This window comes from Jaculus jaculus, chromosome 3 (genome assembly GCF_020740685.1).
Source record: "Jaculus jaculus isolate mJacJac1 chromosome 3, mJacJac1.mat.Y.cur, whole genome shotgun sequence".
Classification (NCBI taxonomy): domain Eukaryota; kingdom Metazoa; phylum Chordata; class Mammalia; order Rodentia; family Dipodidae; genus Jaculus; species Jaculus jaculus.
The window spans coordinates 47,702,077-47,728,209 of record NC_059104.1 but is presented as its reverse complement, the minus strand read 5'-3'; the positions used below and the strand labels follow the sequence as shown (position 1 = coordinate 47,728,209).

Here is a 26,133-nt window from a genome sequence, read left to right as displayed (position 1 = left end):
ACCAAACTATTGCCCTGAGCCCTGATACAAAAATCAGACAAAAACCAAAAAGAAGAAGAAGAAGAAGAAGAAGGAGGAGGAGGAGGAGGAGGAGGAGGAGGAGGAGGAGGAGGAGGAGGAGGAGGAGGAGGAGGAGGAGGAGGAGGAGGAGGAGGAGGAGGAGGGGGAGGAGGAGGAAGAGGAGGAGGAGGAGGAGGAGGAGGAGGAGAATGAAAATTACAGATCAATCTCCCTCATGAACATAGATGCAAAAGTTCTCAATATTGGCAAACAGAATCCAAGCATATATCAAAAAGATCATTTACCCTAACAGAGTAGGCTTTATCCCAGAGATATGGGGATGGTTCAACCTAAGTAAATCTATAAATGTAATATACTATATAAGTGGACTGAAGGACAATAATCACATGATCATCTCAATAGATTCATAAAAGTCATTTGACAAAGTCCAACATCACTTCATGATAAAAGCCCTAAGGAAACTGGGAATAGAAGGAACATATCTCAATGTAATAAATGCTATATATGACAAACCTACAGCCAAGATAATACTAAATGGGAAAAACTTGAGTCTTTTCCAGTAAATTAAGGAACAAGACCAGAGTGTTCTCTGTCTTAGTCTTAGCTAGAGTAAGTCCTGAAAGTCTTAGCTATAGCAATAAAGTATAAGAAACACATAAAAGGGATACAAGTTGGAAAGTAAGAGATCAACTTGTCATTAATGGCAGATGATATGGTTCTATACATAAAGGTCCCTAAGGAAACCAGCAAACTGTCAGAGCTAATAAATAATTTTAGCCCTGTAACAGGATACAAAACAAACACACAGAAATCAGAAGCATTCCTATATACTAACAACAAATATGCTGAGGATGAAATAAGGGGATCACTCCCATTCACAATTTCTTCAAAAAGCAGTACCCTTGAATAAACCTAACCAAGTAAGGGAAGGATATCTACTTTAAAACACTTAAGAGAGAAATTGCACAGGACACTGAAAAATGGAAAGAAAGCCCATGTTCTTCGACTGGAAGAATCAATATTGTGAAAATATCAATCTTACCAAAAGCAAACTACACATTTAATGCAATGCCCATCAAAATTCCAATTGCACTTTTCACATAAATAGAAACGACAATCCTAAAATTCACTTGGATGCACAAAAAACCTCAAACAGCCAAAACAATTTGGATCAAAAAAAATAAGACTGGTTGTATCACCATACCTGATTTTAAGCTATATTACAAAGCCATAGTAACAAAAAACAAAATGGCACTCGCACAAAGATAGACCCATAGATCAATTGGAGAAAAATAGGACTCAGATGTAAATCCAGGCAACTACAGCCATCTGATTTTCAAGAAAAGTGCTACAATTACTCATTGGAGAAAAGACAGCCTATTTAACAAATAGTGATGGTAAACTTGGTTATCTATATGTAAAATAATGAAGATAGATCATTTTCTCTCTCCATGCCCCATAATCTAGTCCAAGTGGATCAAAGACCTTACTATCAGACCTGAAGTTCTGAAATTGTTTAAAAAAAAAAGTAGGGGAAACTCTTCAACAGATTGGCATACACAATGACTTTCTGTATATAACACCAGCTGCTCAGCAAATAAAACTTATCAACCACTTGGAACTCATGAAACTTAAAAGCTGTTGTAGAGCAAAGGACACTGTGAATAGAGCAAAGAGGCAACCTACAGAATGGGAAGAAAATCTTTACCAGCTATATATTTGACAGAGGATTAACATCAGTGATCTAAAAAGAACTCAAAAACTAAATAATGCAAAATCAAACAACCAAATTAAAAGTGGGCTATGGAACTAAATAGTTCTCAAAAGAAGAAATACAGATGGCATATAAACATCTAAAAATTGTTCTATATCCTTAGCCATCAGGAAAATGCAAATTACAACTTTTTTGAGATTTCATCTCACTCCCATCAGAATGGCTACCATCATGAAAACAAATGATAATAAATGCTGTCGAGGATATGGAAAAAGAGGAACCCTCCTACAGGTTGTATGGAGATTTCTGAGACAGCTAAAAAGTGATATACCATATCACCCAGCAATACAATGATAGGCATATGTCATAAGGATATTACCCCAGAGATACTTGCTCAATTATTCCTACTGCCACTCTATTCACAATAGCTAGGGAATGGAACCAACCTAGATGTCCCTCAACTGATGAATGGATAATGAAGAATTGGTATATTTATACAATGCAGTTCTATTCAGCAGAAAAGTGAAATTATGAATTGTGCAGGGAAATGGATGGATCTGGAAATTATTATACTAAGTTACCCAGACCCAGAAATCCAAATACTACATGTTCTGCTGTCTCATATGTGGATCCTGTTGCAAATATTCAGACTTTGTGTGTGTTTGAGTAAAACTTGGTTGCAGAGGCCAACAAGCTAGAAAAGGGTTATAAAGAAGGGAGGAGAGGGAAGGACTTGAGTTGGTATTGTATATATGTAATCAGATGAAAATATTATTGGGGTTTGAATGGCCTAAGTAAGGTAAATGGAAGAGATTGAGTAAAAGAAGGGTGGTGGCACAGTTAATCAAAATTCCAGATACTATGAAAAAATACTGAAAACTTAGTTTTTGGGATAATGGTGTACCAAGAAGCCATAAACTGTTACTAGAAAATTTTCAGTGGGATATCTTCCAGTGGGTTTTTGGCCAGGGAGGCCCCTAATGTCCCCAGATATTACAGGTGGTTGCCAAGGCTCTTGATTCACACTGGAATTAGAAGGTAAAACCTTATTGATGAAGACTCCACGTGTTTTGATGGCAAAATCACTGAAAAACCAAGCTGGAGCTTAACTGAATACCTCCTCCCTGAAGACCAACTGATAGAAAGCAGGAAAAAAGCTACACTGCATGGATCCCTAGGGGAGAAAGAAGTCATCAGTGGCACAAACAGTGAACACTGAAAACCTTAAGTTTGGCCAGCCAGGCTAAATTAGCAAATGGAAACAATAGCCGAATATCTGTTATGGAGGAAACCAACAGGTCTCTAATTGGACTGGAGGCCCACTCCATGGGCCAACATGCCTGGTACTGGAAACCTAATCAAAAACCTATGGCAGGGTTGTCATGAGTCCTAGAAGAGTAATGTCTGTCTGGCTAAATGCATATATTATACTCACCAAACTGCCCAGTAAGCACTTTTCTTAATGTTCATATGCATGCATTAATATTACTCTCACTTTTGATAATATAATTGGTACATTTATACAATACAGTTCTATTCAGCAGTAAAGAAGAATGAAATTATGAATTTTACAGGGAAATGGATAGATGTGTAAACAATTATACTAAGTAACCCAGGGCCAGAAAGCCAAATACTATATGGTTTTTTGTATATAATTATGGATGTTGTCAATGAGATGTTTTTAAAATATCATACCTCAGATTATGAGTTCATGCATTCATATAAACCATCAATTGTTGAACAAGGAATAGCCTTCCTCCAGAACCCGATCATGACCAGTCCATGCTCTTAGACCTTCTTCCTTTAGAACTATGTGAAACAAATTACTGTTTTATTCAATTTGTCCCACACTTGTTCCATCTTTATTAAATTGTTACAATAACACATGGAGGCTAGGATATAAGTTTATATACTTAACAAGGTATTGGAAAGGTGGCATAATTTCAAAGGTGATAACCTGAGGCTTTTTGGTAAGAAATTTTGAAAGAGCAACCAGGAGTTGGGTAATGGGGTAATGCACCAAATGCCTGGGAATAAAGAAGAATACTCTGGTAAACCTGGAATACCTCATGCTCAGTTACAGAGAACAGGTAATAATCTGACCAGAGGAATTTGGTAAAACACTCCAACAGGTTAATACATAAAACAGTTAAGTAATTGATTAAAGCTTCTCCAAAAGTTTAATCTATTTTAATGATCAAAATATTATTAAAGTAATTCCTTTTGTAAACAACATAATTATGTCTCTGAAGACTTTAAAATAATAGAATGTAACAAATAAGAATACTACATGTTTCTTATACACATTAGTTCAAACCAGTACTTAATATGCTCAAATAAAATTCTATAATTAGTGAACTAAAAGCAATGCACTGATTTACCAAATAAGTGGATATGCTCAAAAATATGTACATTTTTCTAAATTAAATGGGCCACATTTTAGAAATTTAGATATGTGTTAATGCACAGATGGACAGACAATAGCCCAATTTGGCTAGAGCTTACCTGGAAGGCCCCAGGCCTTCCCAGTGTATTATATCAGAAAATGTCAGACCATAGGGAGAACAGCTATGTGTGCCCTACTGAACTCAGCAATATGGAAAGTGATGAGGGAAAGCATTGCATCAGGCTTCAAAAACCTTAGCCCAGGCCACTTTGGAAACTTGTGGAAAGGAGCAGATGTTAAAGCTAATGCAAGCATCACCTAGTGTGTAACTAAACTGATGATTAATTGCTAAGCCTCCCATCTGTTGGTGAATATGTCTGCTGATTATAATAGCAATTGACAGAAAGGACATTGTGCCCTACAGACAAGATATCAGGAGTGAAGTTTAAACAGAGTTTGTCACAACATTTTCATTTCTAATTGACCACTGTTAGCAGACTAGTAAATATGGACACTTAAACTTAATGTAGATTAGTTAGTCAAGACCCATGGTTCTATATAAAGGAGACTCTACCATATAGTATCTCATAATATAGGACATATAAGCTAAACCTGATACCCCTTTAGGACTCAGTGATTTGGGCACTGTCCCCTACCAACAACTTAATACTGTGAGACTTGTGTTAGTCCTTCAATGTGATGTAAGAAGAAAACAGATTTTCTTCCTCTAATGGTGCATATGCAATAGGAGATGAAGGACACAGACTTCTTTGGGTAATTTAAACCACTGCTCTAAGTGAATTCACATGTTCATTCATCAAATCTTTATGAATTCTATGGAAATACATTATTTTAATACAAACAAATGAATTAAAGCACGTGTACTTAATGATGTTTCTAGAACTGCTAGGTAAATAAATGACATAATCAGACTTCAAGCTCACGTTCTGAGCTTAAAATGAACCCAAACTGAACTGAAGTAAAATGAACCCATACTGGAATATTGAGCTTTTGTCATTAGGAAACCTTACTCCCTGTGTAGTAGACTATCTAACATCAATAGACAGAATTTAATCTTCCTCCAAGTCTGACCTAGTAATGATGCTTCACTAGGTTCATTGGATCTCTATGTGTATTCTAACACCACACAATGTTTAGAGCATACCCGACCAAAGGTTTCATTTAACCTCCAGCTTCGCAATCAGCTGTATGAGTTAGTGTTATAAATAGTCTTACCAATATTACGATCCAAACACAGGAGGACAGATTAGTATATTTTTCAAAACATAGTTCATAGAGTTTTTATAGTGTTTTTCAAATTGCAAATACCCAATGAATTGGAGATTACCCTAAGAGGGGCTATTTGGGAATGGAGCAGGAAAATAATAAAAAAGAAGTAAAACTATGCTCAGAAGAAAGATCAAGAGATCTATTGTACAAGGAGGATTGATGTGAACACAGTATTGTTGACTGTTCATATAGTAAATAATTATTTTTAGTATGAAAATGATGGTTATGTTAAATAATGTTTATGCTAATTTGCTAAATATTGTTGTTCTACTATATATATATATATATATATATATATATATATATATATATATATATCTCAAAACATGTTGTACACAATAAATAAGTACAATGCTATGTGCAATTTTTAAAAACACAGAAAGTTAAAGCGCATTAAGAAACAGCAACAACACTACTGGAATGGGAAAAGCAGAATAAGTATGGCTACTAGAGGGATAAATATGGTCAGCCTACCATATATTCAAACATGCTACAATAAATACTACTATTTTATACCACTAATCTATCATTATAAAATGCTAATATATAAAAAAGCATTTAAAAACTATTTTTATTTTTGACAGCGAGAGAGAGAGAGAGAGAGAGAGAGAGAGGGAGAGGGAAGCAGAGAGAGAGAGAGACAGTGAGAGAGAATGGGCACACCAGAAACTCTAGCCATTGCAAATGAACTGCAGATCCATATGTCATTTTGTGTATCTGGTTTCCACATGTCCTGGAGAATTGAACCTAGGTCCCTTGGATTTGCAGGCAAGTGCTTTAATCATTAAGCCATCTCTACAGCCCTACAAAGAGCTTTTAAATGGATTCAGTGTTCACTATTGTTTGGCCTTTAAATTTTTGTGATGAGCTTTCCTATTAATATTATATCAATATTTGACAAAAATAACATGTAGCTATTCTCAGCTACTTGCATAGAAAATAGGTTACTAGCCACAAACCTTTAATCACAACACTTGGGAGGTAGAGGTAGGAAGATTGTCATGAGTTCAAGGCCACCCTGAGACTGCTTAATAACTTCCAGATCAGCCTAGGCTAGACGGAAACCCTATTTCACACACACACACACACACAAATATATGTATAGTAACTTAACTCTATGATTATATGAATACAAAGACAAACCTGCAGAGGATACTTGAAGAAATACTCCACACAGAATAGTCAACCAACATTCTCATTCTGAAGGGTAGAGAAGCTCAAGAACTAAGTTTTGGAGAACTTAATTTCTGGGAGGAGTTCCCTGCTTGAGTTACTGATAACCACTTTTATTTTGTATTTATTTTATTTTTTATCTGACGTACAGATATTTATGTATCCTTGTGTTCTTTTTTGTGGTAGTTTTGTTTTTGTTTTTGTGCTTCTCTTAAACCTAAGACATTCAAAAGGATTCATACCATGACATACAACATAGGAGATCCAACATTTGGTGGAAAAGCAATGGGCACTTGGTAAGGTGGCATACTCACTGGACCAAGACAGTGAAATACAGAGACATTTGGGACCATATTATTCTCTTTACCACATATGATTTTTGTAAATACCTGCCAACTAACAGTTAAGCTTATTTAACAATTCAGGTCCTAAAAGGGGTATGACCTCCAGAAGAAGTGGAAACAAGCTGGGCATGGTGGCAAATGCCTTCACTGCCAGAATTTGGGAAGCAGAGGTAGGAGGAGCGGTGTGAGTTGAAGGCCACCCTGAGACTTCATAGTGAATTTCAAATCATCCTGGGGTAGGGAGAGACCCTACCACAAAAAAAAAAAAAAAGAAAAGTAGAAATATAGAAATATAGGGAACAACCTGGCACCTTTTTCAAAAATATTTTTTTCTGTTTTATTTATTTATTTGAGATGGACAGAGAGAGAATGAGGCAGAGAGAGAGAGAGAGAGAGAGAGAGAGAGAATGGGCACACCAGGGCCTCCAGCCACTGCAAATGAAGTCCAGATGAGTGCGCCCCCTTGTGCATCTTGATAACGTGGGTCCTGGGGAATCAAGCCCTGAACTGGGGTCCTTAGGCTTCACAGGCAAGCGCTTAACCACTAAGCCATCTCTCCAGCCCAACCCGGCACCTTTTATTGAGTGCTTCTGAAAGAAGTATTTTTGATATTTCTCTATTGTAAATTATTTTACTAAAAGAGAAGCTATACTGGCCATAGAATAGAAAACTTACAAGCTACTGATGCCAAGGTTCATGTCCCATCTAGGAGGCAGCATATTGCATTGGCCTAAGGACAGCAAAGTGCTAGATATCTATCCATCCTGCCCCACTGAGTCTGCTTAGCAGTGCTCTTAGACTTCAAGTACTTCTGTGATCCTTTCCTTTCTCAGCTCACTGAACTTCCTCCCAACAACTAGGTTGTGAACCTAACAAAGGTAATCTATGCCACCAGCTTCTCTCTCCAAGATTACTGCAATTAGAATTTAAGTTAAAAATCAAGTTACTGGGCTGGAGAGATGGCTTAGCAGTTAAGTGCTTGCCTGTGAAGCCAAAGGACCCCAGTTCGAGGCTCGGTTCCCCAGGTCCCACGTTAGCCAGATGCACAAGGGGGCGCACGCGTCTGGAGTTCGTTTGCAGAGGCTGGAGGCCCTGGCGCGCCCATTCTCTCTCTCTCTCTCTCTATCTGTCTTTCTCTCTGTGTCTGTCGCTTTCAAATAAGTAAATTATTTTTTTTTAAATCAAGTTACTTAAAAGTGGTTAAGAAAAATTTTCTAAACTAGATGTTTGCCGGGAGTGGTGGCACACGCCTTTAATCCCAGCACTCGGGAGGCAGAGGTAGGAGGATTGCCGTGAGTTCAAGGCCACCCTGAGACTACAGAGTTAATTCCAGGTCAGCCTGGACCAGAGTGAGACCCTACCTCGAACCCCCCCCCCGAAAAAAAAAAAACCTAGGTGTTTGAACACAGTCATTATACATGTGAAGAGATTTTAAGCTCTGTTAATTGGTAATTATAAAAAATACCATTTATAAATTATGAATGAAAAAATTTTAAAAATGTAGCAATACTCAAAGGTAGCTATGCCATAAAAAAGAGTACACTTAACTTTAATTGTTGAAAAATATCTAGCACAACTAGGATCTTTGGAAAGAAATTTCTTGGTGACGAAAATCCATAGTTACCAAAAACTTATCCAGCTGGCTATAGAAATTATACAAATATATCCTTTTATTATTAGGAGTATCATTAGCATTTTATAATGTGTCTTCTAACTTCTCTTGAAGGTGAATATAAGCAGCAGTCAACTACCTGTAAGCAATATCACTTGGTTCCAAATCAAATAAGTCTACAGTTATTTTTCCAAATTTCATAATTCCTCTTGAAGGTATATTAGAAATGTGGGTACACAAAGATAATATTTATTTTTAATTATTTGCATACATATTTGTGTGCTTGCGCTTATGTGTATATAGGAGCATTACCTTTTTTTCATCACTTTGCCTAAGTGATGAGGAATTGAACTCAGCCCAGAAGAATTTCCCACAACTCTGACTGCTTAGCCATTTCTCTAACCAACTTTAAAAAGTATATTTATTTATTTATTATTTGTGTGTGGGTACATCAAGGTGTCTGTGTTTCACCTTTTGAGAGAGTCTCTTACTGTAGAAACCCCTAAATTCAAATTTCATCCTGCTTTATGAAGGTTCTGGGAATTGAACCCTGCCCCGGCCAGCAGGGAATTGAACAAGGACTCAAGGAGAAGCTAACCTGAATGGGGAGAGGCAAACAAACACAAGAAGGAGACCAAGCTAGGTATTTGTCAAGGTCTTGAAGTTTATTTTTACACAGGGGTTTTTATAGGGCTGTAGGGGGAAGGAGTCATAATCAGGCCAGAGATCACAGGGTTACTGGCTAAATGCAATTTCTTTGTTTCTTCATCAATTACCGGCAGCACCAGGAGAGGCTATCACCCAGGCGTAACGGCTCCTTCATTTCTGGTAATAGATCATTAGATGAGGAAATAGAAACTTTACTTGCTATATGGCGGTTTCTGTCAATATGGCCGAGTTTTGGTTCATAGCTCCCAACAGAACCCAGACCAACAGGCTTAACAAGCTGGCAACTTTAATCATTAAGCCATCTCTGGAATCCTTAGTTAATATATTGTATACATTATATTTAAATGTCACTAAATTTTTTCACAGGTTAGGATTATATGGGTTTCAATGCTTGTTTTTTATATATTTTTATTTAATTATTTATTTGAGATAGAGCAAGAGTCAAGGAAAAAAATGGATGTGCCAGGGCCTCCAGCCTCTACAAAGTTCAAAGGTATGCACTACCTTCTGCATCTAGCTAATGTGGGTCTTTGGGAATCTTACCTGGGTCCATTAGCTTTGTAGGTAAGCACCTTAATCACTAAGCAATCTCTCCAGTCCTAAATGTTTATCTTAAAATGAATGACTCAGCATATTTGTAATAAAATAGCAGAGCATAACTCAAAGTCCTTGTTGATGCCATCAAAAATATTTCTCAGTAAAAATAATCAGAATTTCAAAGTTCTTGAACAACTATACTTTCTTTGTAATCACGTTCACCAAGAGATTTTGTAGTGTGAAACCATACAAGGTTGTTATAACTTTTGAAACAGCCAATTTCACAATATTTTAAAGTACTTATTCAGTTAAGTAAATAGGGTAAAAGTGCAACATAGGTAAAATATTCAAAATTCTGTCAAAAATAAAATAAAATAAAATTTTGTCAGCATTATTATAAATATCAAAATATCTAGTCATAAATCAGATCTACCTATATTCATTCCTAGAATGTATCTATACTGTCTTCAAGTTCCTCTTAGTTCACTGACTCCATCATTTCAATGATTCCTTTACCTACTTCTAGTATCATTGTGCTGTGTGAGTTTGAAGGTCATAGTTGGCTCATACGATTTAAACAAGTTTGGCATGATTTATTAATTTTGCAGCACCTATTTGTGTATGTCTTTGTTATCTTGTGTTGCTGGTTGCTTTTCTATGGAATATAAGATGCTCAAAGAAAAATGGTTTCTCTAATATTTTTCATTGCCTTGTTCATAAGTGTGTAAAATGTGATCTAACACATTCTGAAGGCTCAGTCAACATTCCCTGAATAGATAGAAATTCAGTGAGTAAGTCAACGAATAGGCAATTTATATTTTTAACAATTATTGGGGGCTATAGAGATGGTTCAGTGAAAATCCTAAGGACCCAGGTTCGATTCCACAGAACCCACGTAAGCCAGATGCACATGGTAACACATGTGTAGATTCATTTGCAGTGGATAGACGCCCTGGTGTGTCCATTCTCTCTCTCTATCTCTCTAGAATATTTATTCTAGAAATAGAAATAGAATATTTTTAAAAAGTTAAAAAGTAAATAAATAAAATATAATATTTAAAAAAAAAACATTGGGAATTTATTTGATATTTTGATTGCCTTTGAGCATCCAAAGTTCCTATTAATTGCTGTCCATTTCTAATATAGCCTCAAAAATACTACAAAAGAAACCACTATGTTGTAAAGTTATTTTTATTTTTATGCCATATTGTTGATATGCTTTTCTAGTGTGCTGAAGATACCTGTTTGTTTTTAGCACAGTAATTTTTTTTTAGCACAGTAATTTTAGGACTGTTATAATATTGATATGTTATACAGGAAACATGAGTTTCAAAAAAAAAAAAAAGCAGGTTAAAGGAGTATTTGAAGACAAAACCAGCTCTACAGAAAATACTTGATAGAATCCTCCATGCTGAACAAAAGGAAAAGCACATATATAAGGAACCTAGAAAAAACAAGCTATACTCAAATACCAGTTAACAGAAGAGAGCACAGGTAGAACCAGTAACACACACACACACACAAAAATGGCAAACATAAATACACACCTTTCAATAATATCTCTTAATATCAACAGTCTCAATGCCCCAACGAAAAGACATAGATTTGCAGACTGGGTCAAAAAGCAGGATCCTACAATTTGTTGTCTCCAAGAAACTCACCTTTCTACAAAGGATAGACATTATCTTAGGGTGAAAGGTTGGAAGACGGTGTTTCAAGCAAATGGGCCTAGAAAACAAGCAGGGGTTGCTATCCTAATATCAGACAGGGTAGACTTTAGTCCGACGTTAGTCAAGAAAGATAAGGAAGGTCACTTTATATTGATTAAGGGCACACTCCAACAGGAGGACATTACAATCCTAAACATATATGCACCTAACATGGGGGCTCCCAAATTCGTCAAACAAACACTATTAGAACTAAGGTCACAGATAACACCAAACACAGTGGTGGTGGGTGACTTTAACACCCCACTCTCATCAATTGACAGGTCATCCAGGAAAAGAATAAACAGAGAGGCATCTGGACTAAATGAGGTCATAGAAGGAATGGACCTAACAGATATATACAGGACATTTCATCCAAAGGCTGCAGAATATACATTCTTTTCAGCAGCACATGGAACATTCTCTAAAATAGACCATATATTAGGACACAAAGCAAATCTTAACAAATTCAGGAAAATTGAAATAATTCCTTGCATTCTATCTGACCACAATGGAATTAAACTATAAATCAGTAGCAAGAAAGGCTATAGAGCATACACAAAATCATGGAAACTAAACAATACACTACTAAATGATGAGTGGGTCAATGAAGAAATCAAAAAGGAAATCAAAAAATTTATAGAGTCAAATGATAATGAGAACACAACCTACCAAAATCTCTGGGACACAATGAAGGCAGTTCTAAGAGGTAAATTAATAGCCTTAAGTGCCTATATTAAGAAATTAGAAAGGTCACAAGTAAACGACCTAATGCTTCGCCTTAAAGCCTTGGAAAAAGAAGAACAAGGCAAACCAAAAATTAGTAGACGGGAAGAAATAATAAAGATTAGGGCAGAAATTAATGAAATAGAAACAAAAAGAACAATCCAAAGAATTAATGAAACAAAGAGTTGGTTCTTTGAAAGGATAAACAAGATTGATAAACCCTTAGCAAATCTGACCAAAAGAAAGAGAGAAGAGACACAAATTAATAAAATCAGAGATGAACAAGGTAACATCACAACAGATTCCAGAGAAATTCAAAAAATTATAGGGACATACTATAAAAGCATATACTCCACAAAGTATGAAAATCTGAAAGAAATGGATGATTTCCTTGATCTATATGACCTACCTAAATTAAATCAAAATGAGATTAATCACTTAAATAGACCTATAACAAACATGGAGATCCGAACAGTTATCAATAATCTCCCAACTAAAAAAAGCCCAGGCCCGGATGGATTCACTGCTGAATTTTACCAGACTTTTAAGGAAGAGCTAACACCATTGCTTCTTAAGCTTTTCCAGGAAATAGAAAAAGAAGGAATTCTACCAAACTCCTTCTATGAGGCCAGCATCACCCTGATACCAAAACCAGGCAAAGATAGAACAAAAAAAGAAAATTACAGACCAATCTCCCTCATGAACATAGATGCAAAAATTCTCAACAAAATATTGGCAAACAGAATACAAGAGTACATCAAAAATATCATTCACCCTGACCAAGTAGGCTTTATCTCAGAGATGCAGGGATGGTTCAACATACACAAATCTATAAATGTAATACATTATATAAACAGGTTGAAGGACAAAAATCACATGATCATCTCATTAGATGCAGAGAAAGCATTTGACAAAATCCAACATCCCTTCATGATAAAAGTCCTACAGAGACTGGGAATAGAAGGAACATATCTCAATATAATAAAGGCTATTTATGACAAGCCTACAGCCAACATATTACTAAATGGGGAAAAACTGGAAGCTTTTCCACTAAAATCAGGAACAAGACAAGGGTGTCCACTGTCCCCACTTCTATTTAATATAGTTTTGGAAGTCTTAGCCATAGCAATAAGGCAAGAGACACACATAAAAGGGATACAAATTGGAAAGGAAGAAATCAAGTTATCATTATTTGCAGATGACATGATTCTATACATAAAGGACCCTAAAGACTCTACTAGCAAGCTGTTAGAGCTGATCAAAACCTACAGCAATGTAGCAGGATACAAAATAAATACACAGAAATCAGTAGCCTTCATATATGCTAACAACAAACACACAGAGGATGAAATCAGAGAATCACTCCCATTCACAATTGCATCAAAAAAAATAAAATACCTTGGAATAAACCTAACCAAGGAAGTACAGAATCTCTACAATGAGAACTTTAAAACACTCAAGCGAGAAATTGCAGAAGACACTAGAAAGTGGAGAAACATCCCTTGTTTCTGGATAGGAAGAATCAATATCGTGAAAATGGCAATCTTACATAAAGCAATCTACACATTTAATGCAATCCCTATCAAAATTCCAAAGGCCTTCTTCATGGAAATAGAAAAAACAATCCAAAAATTCATTTGGAATCACAAAAAACCTAGAATATCTAAAATAATAGTGAGCAACAAAAAAGAGATTGGTGGTATCACCATACCTGATTTTAACCTATACTACAGAGCCATAGTAACAAAAACAGCATGGTTCTGGCACAAAAACAGACATGTAGATCAGTGGAACAGAATAGAGGACCCAGATGTAAGCCCAAGTAGCTATAGCCACCTGATATTCGATAAAAATGCCAGAAATACTCATTGGAGAAGAGACAGCCTCTTCAGCAAATGGTGTTTTGAAAACTGGATAAATACCTGCAGAAGGATGAAAATAGATTCTTCTCTCTCGCCATGCACAAGAATTAAGTCCAAATGGATTAAAGACCTTAACATCAGACCTGAAACTCTGAAAGTGCTAGAGGAAAAAGTAGGGGAAACCCTTCAACATATTGGTCTTGGCAAAGACTTTCTGAATACAACCCCAATTGCTCAGGCAACAAAACCACAGATTAACCACTGGGACCTAATGAAATTACAGAGATTTTGCACCGCAAAGGACACAGTGAAAAAAGCAAAGAGGCAACCTACAGAATGGGAAAAAATCTTCGCCAGCTATATATCTGATAGAGGATTAATATCTAGGATATACAAAGAACTCAAAAAGTTAAATAATAAGGAATCAAACAAGCCAATCATAAAATGGGCTATGGAGCTAAATAGAGAGTTCTCAAAGGAAGAAATACGAATGGCATCTAAGCATCTAAAAAAATGTTCTACGTCACTAGTCATCAGGGAAATGCAGATTAAAACTACATTGAGATTCCATCTCACTCCTGTCAGATTGGCCACCATCATGAAAACAAATGATCATAAATGTTGGCGGGGATGTGGAAAAAAAGGAATCCTTCTGCACTGCTGGTGGGAATGCAATCTGGTCCAGCCATTGTGGAAATCAGTGTGGAGGTTCCTAAAACAGCTAGAGATTGATCTACCATATGACCCAGCTATAGCGCTTCTAGGCATATATCCAAAGGACTCATCTCATTTCCTTAGAAGTACATGCTCAACCATGTTTATTGCTGCTCAATTTATAATAGCTGGGAAATGGAACCAGCCTAGATGTCCCTCAACAGATGAGTGGATAATGAAGATGTGGTACATTTATACAATGGAGTTCTACTCAGCGGTAAAGAAAAATGAAGTTATGAAATTTGCAGAAAAATGGATGGACCTGGAAAGTATTATACTAAGTCAGGTAACCCAGGCCCAGAAAGCCAAGCGCCACATGTTCTCTCTCATATGTGGATCCTAGCTACAGATGACTGGGCTTCTGCGTGAGAATGAAAATACTTAGTAGCAGAGGCCAGTAAGTTGAAAAGGAGACATAAAGGGTGGAGAAAGGAAGGGAGGAGGATACTTAATAGGTTGATATTGTATATATGTAATTACAATGATTGTAATGGGGAGGTAATATGATGGAGAATGGAATTTCAAACGGGAAAGTGTGGGGGTGGGGAGGGAGGGAATTACCATGGGATATATTTTATAATCATGGAAAATGTTAATAAAAATTAAAAAAAAATAAAAAAAAAAGATCATGACACCAAAATAAAAGAGAGACTGATTGAGATGAGGAATGGATGTGTTGGAGAATGGAATTTCAAAGGGGAAAAGTGGGGGGGGGGGGAGGGTATTACCATGGGATATTTTTTTTTTCCCATGGGATATTTTTTATAAACATGGAAAATGCTTAATAAAATTGAGAAAAATAAAAAAAAATGGAACATGATAAGAAAAAAATATTCTTTAATTCGAAGAATAATTAAAAGTCCCAAAATGTATATCAGAAATAGAGATAATTGTATATATTTATAATTTTAAGACTTGGTTTCATTTATAAACCTTTAATAAAAATTAATATTGAAACATTTTATTTTTAATGATTATGGAAAGTTAGTGTGAATAAAAATGCTGCATTCGTCCAAACAATTTAGCCTGAAAAACACAAAGGGTTACTCTGATAGGCAAAACATCATAAATATATTTTCTGAAATTTTAATAGGTGCAAAAGATTTTGATCCATATCTCCAATTTATTGTTTTATTTGTTGTGTGTGGTATTTGAGAATGATCCAGAGCTTCATACATACTAAGCATATGTTCTACCACTGTACTCCATCCTCAGCTTCACAATAACTTTTCATAGTTTATTTTCTCTTTGTAGCAAAGATTATACTCGCATGAGAATCACATCTATGGCTTTAACTCTACAGCCCAGGCTGTATTGTGATTTAGAACAAATGTATCATGCTACAGATTTATGATCTTAAATATTTTTCTAATTAGAATAATTTTAAAACAGCAAACTATATTGTCAGTGAGTAATATATAAGATATTTTGTGAGATGGAGGGATGGCTTAGCCGTTAATGTGCTTGCCTGCAAAGTCAAAGGACCCAGGTTCAAATCCTCAGGACCCACATAAACCAGATGCACAGGGTTGTGGCCTATGCCTCTGGAGTTGGTTTGCAGGTGGTGGAAGCCCTGGCTCACCCATTCTCTCTCTCCTGCTCTCTCTCTCTCTCTCTCTCTGCCTGAAACAAACAAATAAATAAATAATTTAAAAGATATTTTGTGATTAATACCTTGATGAGAATTATACCACTAAGAATAATCTATGATGAATAATTATTTTAAATGCTATGGTAGCATCCCTTTATCACAATATATCATAATTTTCCCTGTTTTTGGACATTAGGTGGTTTTTATCTTTACCTGTTCTAAACAAAAGTACTCATAAACAGATGTGCTAGTTGTTGATATAGTGTGGTGGTTTGAGTAGGTGGTCCCCAATACATTCAGGGTTGTATTAGCTTGTAGTTTGGAACTGCAGCCACCTGCTGCTGATGGTGTCCCTGGGTTGATCTTAGGGAGCAGATCTAATGTGTGGTGGTTGATTCAGTTTTATGATTTTATCACAAAAGCTTTCTAATTCTTAACCAAGTTTCCCAGGTTTTGTGAACTGGTATACATAAACATTTCACATCATTCAAAACATTTATTCATCTGCCATGTGTAAATATTTTAACAACAGAATCATAGTTAAAAGGCAGAAAAGACTTTTTCAGTTTCTTAGGTGAACATTCCAAAACTGGGGTAAATTCTGACTCTTCAGTCTTTTCTTTTTTTTTTCTTTTTATGGTCACTTTGGTAACCACTGGAGTCACTGGCTTGGAAATCAGGGTCCTGTTCCTCCTGGTGCCTTTTCTTGCTCTGCGACTCTTCCGCCCAGAGGTCGTTCACTAATAGTTTGGTCCACATCTTCCTTTGGGGTGACATCTGCAAAACCTGCTAGCTCTATGGCACCATCATCTGCCTCAGAGATTTCTGGGTGCTTCGTTTTCTTCTTTTTCTTTGGCTCTTGCTCTGAGAGGTAATTTACATGATCACTAGTATGTAGGTCCATCTCTTCCCGTAGGATGACATCTGAGAGTTCTGTGGCACCACCCTCTGTCTCAGAAGTTTCTGAGTCTTTCTTTTTCTTCTTTTTCTTATTCTTCTTTGGCTTTTGTTCCAAGACACCGTTCACACTAGCAGTCGTCTGTAGGTCCACTTCTTCCTGTGGGGTGACTGCCAAATCCGTGAGCTCTGTGGTGCTACCATCTGCTTCAAAGGCTTCTGGATCTTTCTTCACCTTCTTTTTCTTCTTTGAAACTTGCAACAATTTCCTCAATGCCAATATCTACTACATCTTTAGAAGCTTTATAGCTCTTGGAATGTAAACTTGTAATATTCAGTTTTCCTCGAATGCAAAATACTCCAGCAGCATCAGAATCTAAACGCAATACTTCAAATTCCAGTTCATCACCCACATTTATCTCCAAAGTTTGCCACTGCTCATATGACACCTGCATTTCTCTTCATTTTCTTCAAAATATTAATACTTAAATAAAAAATACTCTAGCAATTTTATAATATATACACATGGGAACCATCAGGCTCTCAAGAGTGCACAGAAAATGGAAAACCGCTGAGCCATCTCTTCAGCCCATTTATGTGTTTTGATTTACAACCAATCTTGCTGTCATAAAATACTATCTATTTTCAACATTTTATTTTCATTTGTCCAGTTATTAGTGATGTTAAACATTTTTCATAAGCCTATTTATGTGCATTATTTTGGTAAAATGATTAAGAACTCTATAGGTTTAGCACATTCTTTACTACAGTAACAATGACATTGATTACAGGATTTAACAAAACAGAACTAAAACTGGTAAGCAGCCAGAACAACTGACTGGGCCAAGCAGTCTGGAACAATAAGAACAATGCAAAGGCTATTAACACTCGAGTGTGAAATGATCTAAAATGCTATAGACATCACATAGTATGGAATTATAATTAAAATGCACACACACACCATGGTAATAGCTTAGATTGAATGTAAAAACATGTATCTATAGCAACTGATTTGCAATAATGGTAGGCACACTCACTGGGGAAGTGTCAGTCTTTTTAAAAAATAGCACTGGATGTTTGGATATTCACATACAAAAGAATGAAAATAGATACTTATCACTTGCTATTTGCAAAAACCAATACAAAACAAAATGGAGGACATTTTTTGCCTTTTCATTTTCTAGGAGAGAGAGAGAGAGAGAGAGAGAGAGAGAGAGAGAGAGAGAGAGAGAGAGAGAGAATGGGCATGTCAGGGCCTGTAGCCACTGAGATAGAACTCCAGATGCCTGCACCATTTTGTGTATCTAGCTTTACGTGGATAATGGGGAATCAAACCTGGGTCCTTAGGCTTTGAAGGCAAGTGCATTAACTGCTAAGCCATCTCTCCAGCCCCTGAAAGACTTTAAATGTGAGATAAGAAAATTCTGGGAGAAAAATCACTATGGCTATTTCTATAATAACTTTTACTTACTACAACGTGGTAAAGTTGGTTCAGGATATTGGAAGCCTAAACCTGTGCTTGGGCAAGACCCTAAAAGCATGAAGACAAAAGCTAATGTATATGCCTCATTTATTTCTCTTTTATTGAGCTGTTGCCCATAGTTCACAAAACTTTTGCATTATCATTGTTTTTTATTTTTATTTTTTATTTTTTATTTTATTTATTTATTTGAGAGCGACAGACACAGAGTGAAAGACAGATAGAGGGAGAGAGAGAGAATGGGTGCGCCAGGGCTTCCAGCCTCTGCAAACGAACTCCAGATGCGTGCGCCCCCTTGTGCATCTGGCTAACGTGGGACCTGGGGAACCGAGCCTCGAACCGGGGTCCTTAGGCTTCACAGGCAAGCGCTTAACAGCTAAGCCATCTCTCCAGCCCCATTGTTTTATTTTTATTTTTAATTTTTATTTGTGAGAAGAAAAGAAAAGAGAAAGAGAAGCATGGGTTTGCCAAAATGAACTCTATAAGCCATTATGTGCATCTGGATTTAAGAAGGTTACTAGGGGCTAAAATTCAGGCATCAGGCCTTGTAAATAAATGCCTTTGAGCCTGGCATGGGAGGCAGAGTAGGAGGATCACCCTGAGTTGAAGACGACCCTGAGATTACATAGGGAATTCCAGGTCAGCCTGGACAAGCGCGAAACCCTTACTTAAACAACAACAACAAAAATTGCCTTTAGTCACTGAGCTGTCTCCAGTTCATGCATTGTCTTAAGATAGCTCTTCACTTCTGCTTACAAATTTAAAATATATCTCCTTGTAAACCAATTAATATTTTCTCCCATTATCAAGCTTTTATAGATGTTAACATTCTGTATACACACACTGGCTAAATTCTCAATTTTGAAACCAGTCTATTAAAATATTTGTTTTGATATTCTTTTTATCTACATAGTAACAACACTGAATTGTCTGCTAAGTTTACACTTTCAAGGAACACTTCTATAGTTTTTTACTAAATTATCTGCTATCATTTATTATAGCTATGTACAAATTGAACTATTGATTTCTATTTGTTCAATATAATGATTTTATTAGTATTTAATATCACATTTAATTGATATTTGTATTTGCTACTAATAAATTATATATTCTAAGCTATCTCTTAGTGTATATTTATAATAAATACATTTTATGAATTTCTTTATCCATTCCTGAAGATATACTCACATAAATAAGATGCCTGCTTCTTAATAGTTGTTTGTATTTCATTTACACATGTATGTTAACTACACATACCAAATAAATAAAGCATTTATAGGCAAGTGTTATGCTAACTTTTCCAGGGAGATGTAAACAAACATCTTTTTACCAACATAGAGCAAAGAAATAAGGACAAATACTGGGCATGGTGGTATATGCCTCTAATCCAGCACTAGGGAGGCACAGGATTGCCTTGAGTTTGAAGCCACCCTGAGACTTCATAGTGAATTCCAGGTAAGCCTGGGTTAGAGCAGGATGCTATCTTGGAAAGCTAAAAAAACAACAAAACAAAGCAACAACAAAAGAAATAAAGACCAAAGATAGATCCCACCCAACTTTTGTTTTGTGAACAAAGGAGTACATTAGATGGTAGCTGTATATCTTGGAACATGGCTGACTCACTGAAAACCCACAGCAGCCGAGGTAAGGTTTCATCACAGCTGCATTCTGAAAACAACTGTATTACCTGCAGGCAGCAGTTCTTACTCCTTCTCTAACCTTAGAGAAGGGCTTTGTGAATCTGAAATTAGGAACGTTCTGAGAATTCTCAGTTGTTCACAGCCTCGGTGTTGTTACTTCCCACTTCCCATTTGGAACTTCTAAAGGAGCTGCCCTCTAAGAAGGAATATTCCAACTCCACCTTCCTCTCAATCTTGCATTATTTCTGCCTCCCTGTTCTGCTGTTTCGTGAGCCTTAGAAGCATGATACAAATGTCTGTCTATGATGAAACATTGAGCTAGTATCCAACAGCAACAATCATATAGTCTCAGGAGTTTGACCTGTTATGAGTCTCTACAGTATACTTCCCATGAAATAAAAATATTTTTTCCTCCTTGACTGATTGAGACTGGCAGAAGCAGTAATCTATGGTCATAAGCACAAATGTTTATACAATCTGACAGGAACATCACATCCACTTAACACCCTCCCCACACACACACACACACAAACAAAGAAAAACAAAACCAAAAAAAAAAAAAAAAAATTGCTTCCCCACTGGGGTCGTAGACATACATGCCCAACCATGGGTTGTTGCAGAAAATTTGTATGGTAGTCATTTGCATATTATTCTTCTTTAGTCACACAGCCAGATGATATAACTTAGCTTATAAAACGCGCATAATTAGAAACATAATACATTTTAAAACTACAATAACTGTTAAGGTCAGTGATATTCCAAATTAAAGATAGAAGGCATACACAACCCTTGGTGACATGGTTTGGATCTGAAAGGCCTTCCAAATGTTCATGTTCTGAATAGTAGATCTCCAGTTGGCAGCAGATTTCTGAATATCTAGTAATTTGTTGAAGCTGCCCTACCTGTTGGGAGTAGAGGTCACTATGGAAGGGCCTTTTAACCTGACTCCCTTTTGAATAGCCAAGAACAGAGGCTATTGCCTGTTAGAACGACATTTACAATGCCACTCAGCAGTTATGGATAGGTAATCTGTGGACGCCACAGGAGGGGCAGGGTGGTGGGACGGGGAAACAGACTGATCCCTGGGGCCCATTAGTGAAAGGCCCACCACCACCCATGACCCAGCTGCACCACGTAGCAGGGGCAATTTTGTTGGTACCTGCTGGGCAAGGAAATCTTTGAACATGATAGCTTGGGCCCTGGCTTTGGCCTCTGCCAGCTTCTTGGTTCAGTGTAATTCAGATTCACAATACACTCCCAATGCTGTACTCTCCCTGCCTGACAGATTAAAGACTGAAACTTTCTGTAATGGTGAGTCAAAGTCTTTCCTATTCTGAGCCGTTTCTGTCAAGTATTGGGGTCACAGTAATAGAAAGTAACAATACACTTTGGCAGGTGTAAAAGGAGAGGGCTGCTATAGAAGACAGCCACGAGAGAAAGGCTTTAAAAATTCCAAATGAAGAAAGTGATTAAATGGCTCAAAGTTTTCCTTAAATGAGGTGAAAATTAGTATTTTCTCACTAGAATGAAAAAATGTGAAAATAATTCTGGACCTTGATTAAGGAAAATATATATAATGGCCTTAGAGCGATTTTTTAAAATAAATTTTAAAAAGGATTAAATAGGGGTCAGAATACAGAAAATAATTTCAAGACTTTTGTGACATCAAACTGGATCCAAATTTTACTCTCAGTAAAATTTGAGTAATGAGGCAGAATTTCATGTCAATGAAAACAGCCAAGAGAAGGCAGAAAATGTCATTTTAAGTGAAGGGGTGGCATAATTAGTGTAACATTATCTTTCAGAAGATATCAGGGAGGACACATCCCCTGCTCACCACGGAGAGGGGTTGGCCTCGGGTAGGAAGAAGGAAAGATTCATTGCAGAAACAGAGAGGAAGAATAACAATGATAAAAAGGAGAAGGAAAAGTTACAGATGCACTGAGGCTGGAAAACTAGAGGAAAATGTGTTTATGGAAGCATAGCACACTTAAGTCAGTACTTCTTGATGCATATGAGCAACAGAGCAGTTTGTCACAAATGGATTTACAATGAATGTGAAACATATGTCAGGAAACCTTTCATTATACAGAGATCCATAAACATCTGGGAGGGCCCACACAACAAAGTGTGAAGTGGGACTCCTCCGACCCCTCTGGGAAGCGATGTAAACATATTCTTGGAAATCAAAAAGTTTTATGAAAGAAGAAGTTTGATGAATTACTTGGTATTTAGTTTTTTAACCAACATTTTCTCTTTTTATGATTTTTTTCTCCCTGTGGCTTTGAAGAAAGATGTATTTCTTCCATCTGTTATTTTCCATTTTGTATACTATAGAGCAAGCTAAAGAATGCATCCAAAAAAAAAAGTAGAGACTATTTTTACAAATACAAAAACTATTTAAACATAATTACTGACAAGCACATAAATCTACACTCAAGTGCTTAGTTTATAAATTAAGTAGGGTCAATGGTTTTCTTTCTTTGTTCAACAGAAAAACAACTAATTTTCAGTATGCAACCTTTATCAATTTCAGTACATAGATACCTGAACATATATGGTAATATTTTTAATAAAATGATTCAGAAACCCTGCCACTGACATAGTATTTTTTTATTAATTTCAATCTACAACAATGAATATAGAGAAAAGTGAAGCGCATGATATAGAAACTAAGAACAAGTATTAACTAGCTTTCAAAACAGGTATCAATTGTATGAGATTTTATTTCTTGGTTCTATTTTCATTCAACTGTATCAAGTACTATTTATGTGGGTCCTACAAGTAATTGTATTTGGGTTTATAAAATTCTAGAAGTTACCATATATATTTTTTTAAAAGTGCTTTCTGGGCCTGGAGAGATGGCTTAGCAGTTAAAGTGCTTGCCTGCAAAGACTAAGAACTCAGGTTCAATTCCACAGAACCCACGTAAGCCAGAAACACATGGCAGCACATACATGTGGAATTCATTTGCAGTGGCTAGAGGCCCTGTTTTGACCATTGTCCCCTCTCTCTCCTTCTCTCTCTCTCTCTCTCTCTCTCTTAATAAAAATTAATTAAAAAAGTGTTTTCCATCAAAATATTAGTAAGACACATTTTTATTTTTTGTGTATTTTTTTATATAAATAATTTGCTTTTTATGAGAGAGAGAGCATGTGATGGCAAGGCCTCCAACCACTGCAAATGAACATCAGATGGATGTGCCATCTTGTACATCCGGTTTACATGAGAACTGGGGAATCAAATGTGGGTCCTTAGGCTTTGTAGGCAAGTGCCTTAACAACTAAGATAGTTCTTCAGCCCTGTTTGTATAGTACTTGTCAGTATATACAGGCTACTAAAATTTAAGAAACAATATATATTTATTATATCATTCTGATAAAAGTGGGCAATTTTGTAAGAATTATTCACATATATGTGTACCTATGCATACTTTATTGTTCTACACACAGAGAGAATACACAGAGAGTGTTTTAATATATCCTCATTCTGCCCATAAGCTTATGGATCTCCTGCCTCCACTTTCCCAGTTTTGGGATGACAAATATGTGTGCAATTCATAAGCAATAGTATTGCTTTTACAGTTGGATTTGTTGAACATTTGGATTATTTCTAATCTTCATCTCTTACAAGTTTAGTATCTATCAGTCTTTTAATTATACAGTCATGTAATTTTATGTGCAAATAATATATACAATGTAATTTCCTATAAGATACAAAAAGAGAATGGTTAGCCCATATTCTTATCACATGTATGAGTTTATAACAAATAAGTTAAGTGGAATTTTCCCCCAGCCATCTGTGAGAACTCTAATTTGTTTTCTCCAGGTGCTAGATCAAAACTTCATGCAATGTTCTTAATTTTAGCCTTTTACTATATGTATAATAGTGTCTCAAGTGATATCATGTAGCATTTTCTTAGTGATTGATGATGACATTCAGACAGATATATAGATAGAGAGAGAGAGAGAGAGAAGAAAAAGAGACAGAGTGAGGGAATTACTCTATAGCTTAGGGTGGTATCCAACTTGTGACAATCCTGGTACCTTAACTTCTAGAATATTGGGATTATAGGTATATACCACCATACCTGGCAATATCATATAGTTGATTTATTTCTAATGCATAGTGATTATTCTTTGAAGATTGTACTTAAATCTTTGGATTATTTTCACAATTATAACTTTTTAAACATAAAATATTAAAAATGATATGAATATAAAATAACCAATATTTAACAATAATCTTGAGATTCTAAGTTGAAAATGCCTTTTTATCTTCTGTTCAAATTTGCCAGCTTCTTTAACATGTACAAGATTTGTGTTTTCTTATTTTGAACTTAGCTGACAAGAAGACTTTCACCCTGAAATGTTTACAGAAATGTAAACACACAGAACACAACTTGAAAAAAAAATCTACGCATGATAAAATACTTCAAAAAGAAACATTAATTTCCTGACCAATATAAAAGGCAAAAAGAAGAGAAAAAAAGAAAAAAACAGTTTTGCATTGCAAAACTTTAACTCGTAGTGAAACCAACTGCTAAAACCTTTCAGCTATCTTAAAAAGAGTCAAACCCATCAAGGCTTGCTCATAAACAGTTTGAAAGTTTGCAAGAAATCCTATAACTCACTTTGGCTCATGTATGTTGATAAAAATCCTATATGGAAGAGATCAATGTAAGCCAGAGAGACTTGTTGTGCAAAGAATATGCTTGAAATAGTATTATTTTTGAAGGCGGTAAGATGGCACAGCCTTTCTGATTTTCTGAGTTTCACATTCATGGTATTTCAGTGGTTATCTGTTTTAACACTTCACCTGCCTACACATGCTGCCTCTGGTGCCTGGCAAAGATCTGTAACTATATTGAGAATAAGGACTATTTTCATAATCACAAATATTCTTGAACATGGAAAATCATAATGAGAATGTAATTGTCTATGATAAGCAGGTTACACTTTAAGTTGCTCTTGCCTGAAAAGCCTCAGCATCCAGATTCTATTCTTCAGTATACATGTAAGCCAGATGTGTAAGATGGTGCCTGCATCTAGAGTAAAATTTCTTTTTTTTTAATTGTAATTAATTTTTTTTCTTTCACAATTTTTATTAACATTTTCCATGATTATAAAAAATATCCCATGGTAATACACTCCCTATCCCCCCGCACTTTCCCCTTTGAAATTCCATTCTCCATTATGTTACCTCCCAATCTCAATGATTGTATTTACACATATACAATACCAACCTATTAAGTACCCTCCTCACTTCCTTTCTCTTCCCTTTATATCTCCTTTTTAACTTACTAGCCTCTGCTACTAAGTATTTTCCTTCTCACACAGAAGCCCAATCTTCTGTAGCTAGGATCCACATATGAGGGAGAACATGTGGCGCTTGGCTTTCTGGGCCTGGGTTACCTCACTTAGTATAATCCTTTCTAGACCCATCCATTTTTCAGCAGATTTCGTAACTTCATTTTTCTTTACCACTGAGTAGAACTCCATTGTATAAACGTGCCACATCTTCATTATCCACTCATCAGTTGAGGGACATCTAGGCTGGTTCCATTTCCCAGCTATTATAAATTGCAACAATAAACATGGTTGAGCACATACTTCTAAGGAAATGAGATGAGTTCTTAGGATATATGCCTAGGAGTGCTATAGCTAGGTCATATGGTAGATCAATCTTTAGCTGTTTTAGGAACCTCCACACTGATTTCCACAATGGCTGGACCAGATTGCATTCCCACCAGCAGTATAGAAGGGTTCCTC

The 26,133-nt window shown here is 36.1% G+C and overlaps 1 pseudogene; it reads right to left on the bottom strand.

Annotated features, from left to right (window-relative positions):
• Nucleotides 1–16,845: 16,845 nt before the first annotated feature.
• Nucleotides 16,846–17,697, bottom strand: LOC101609806 (annotated as a pseudogene).
• Nucleotides 17,698–26,133: the final 8,436 nt, after the last annotated feature.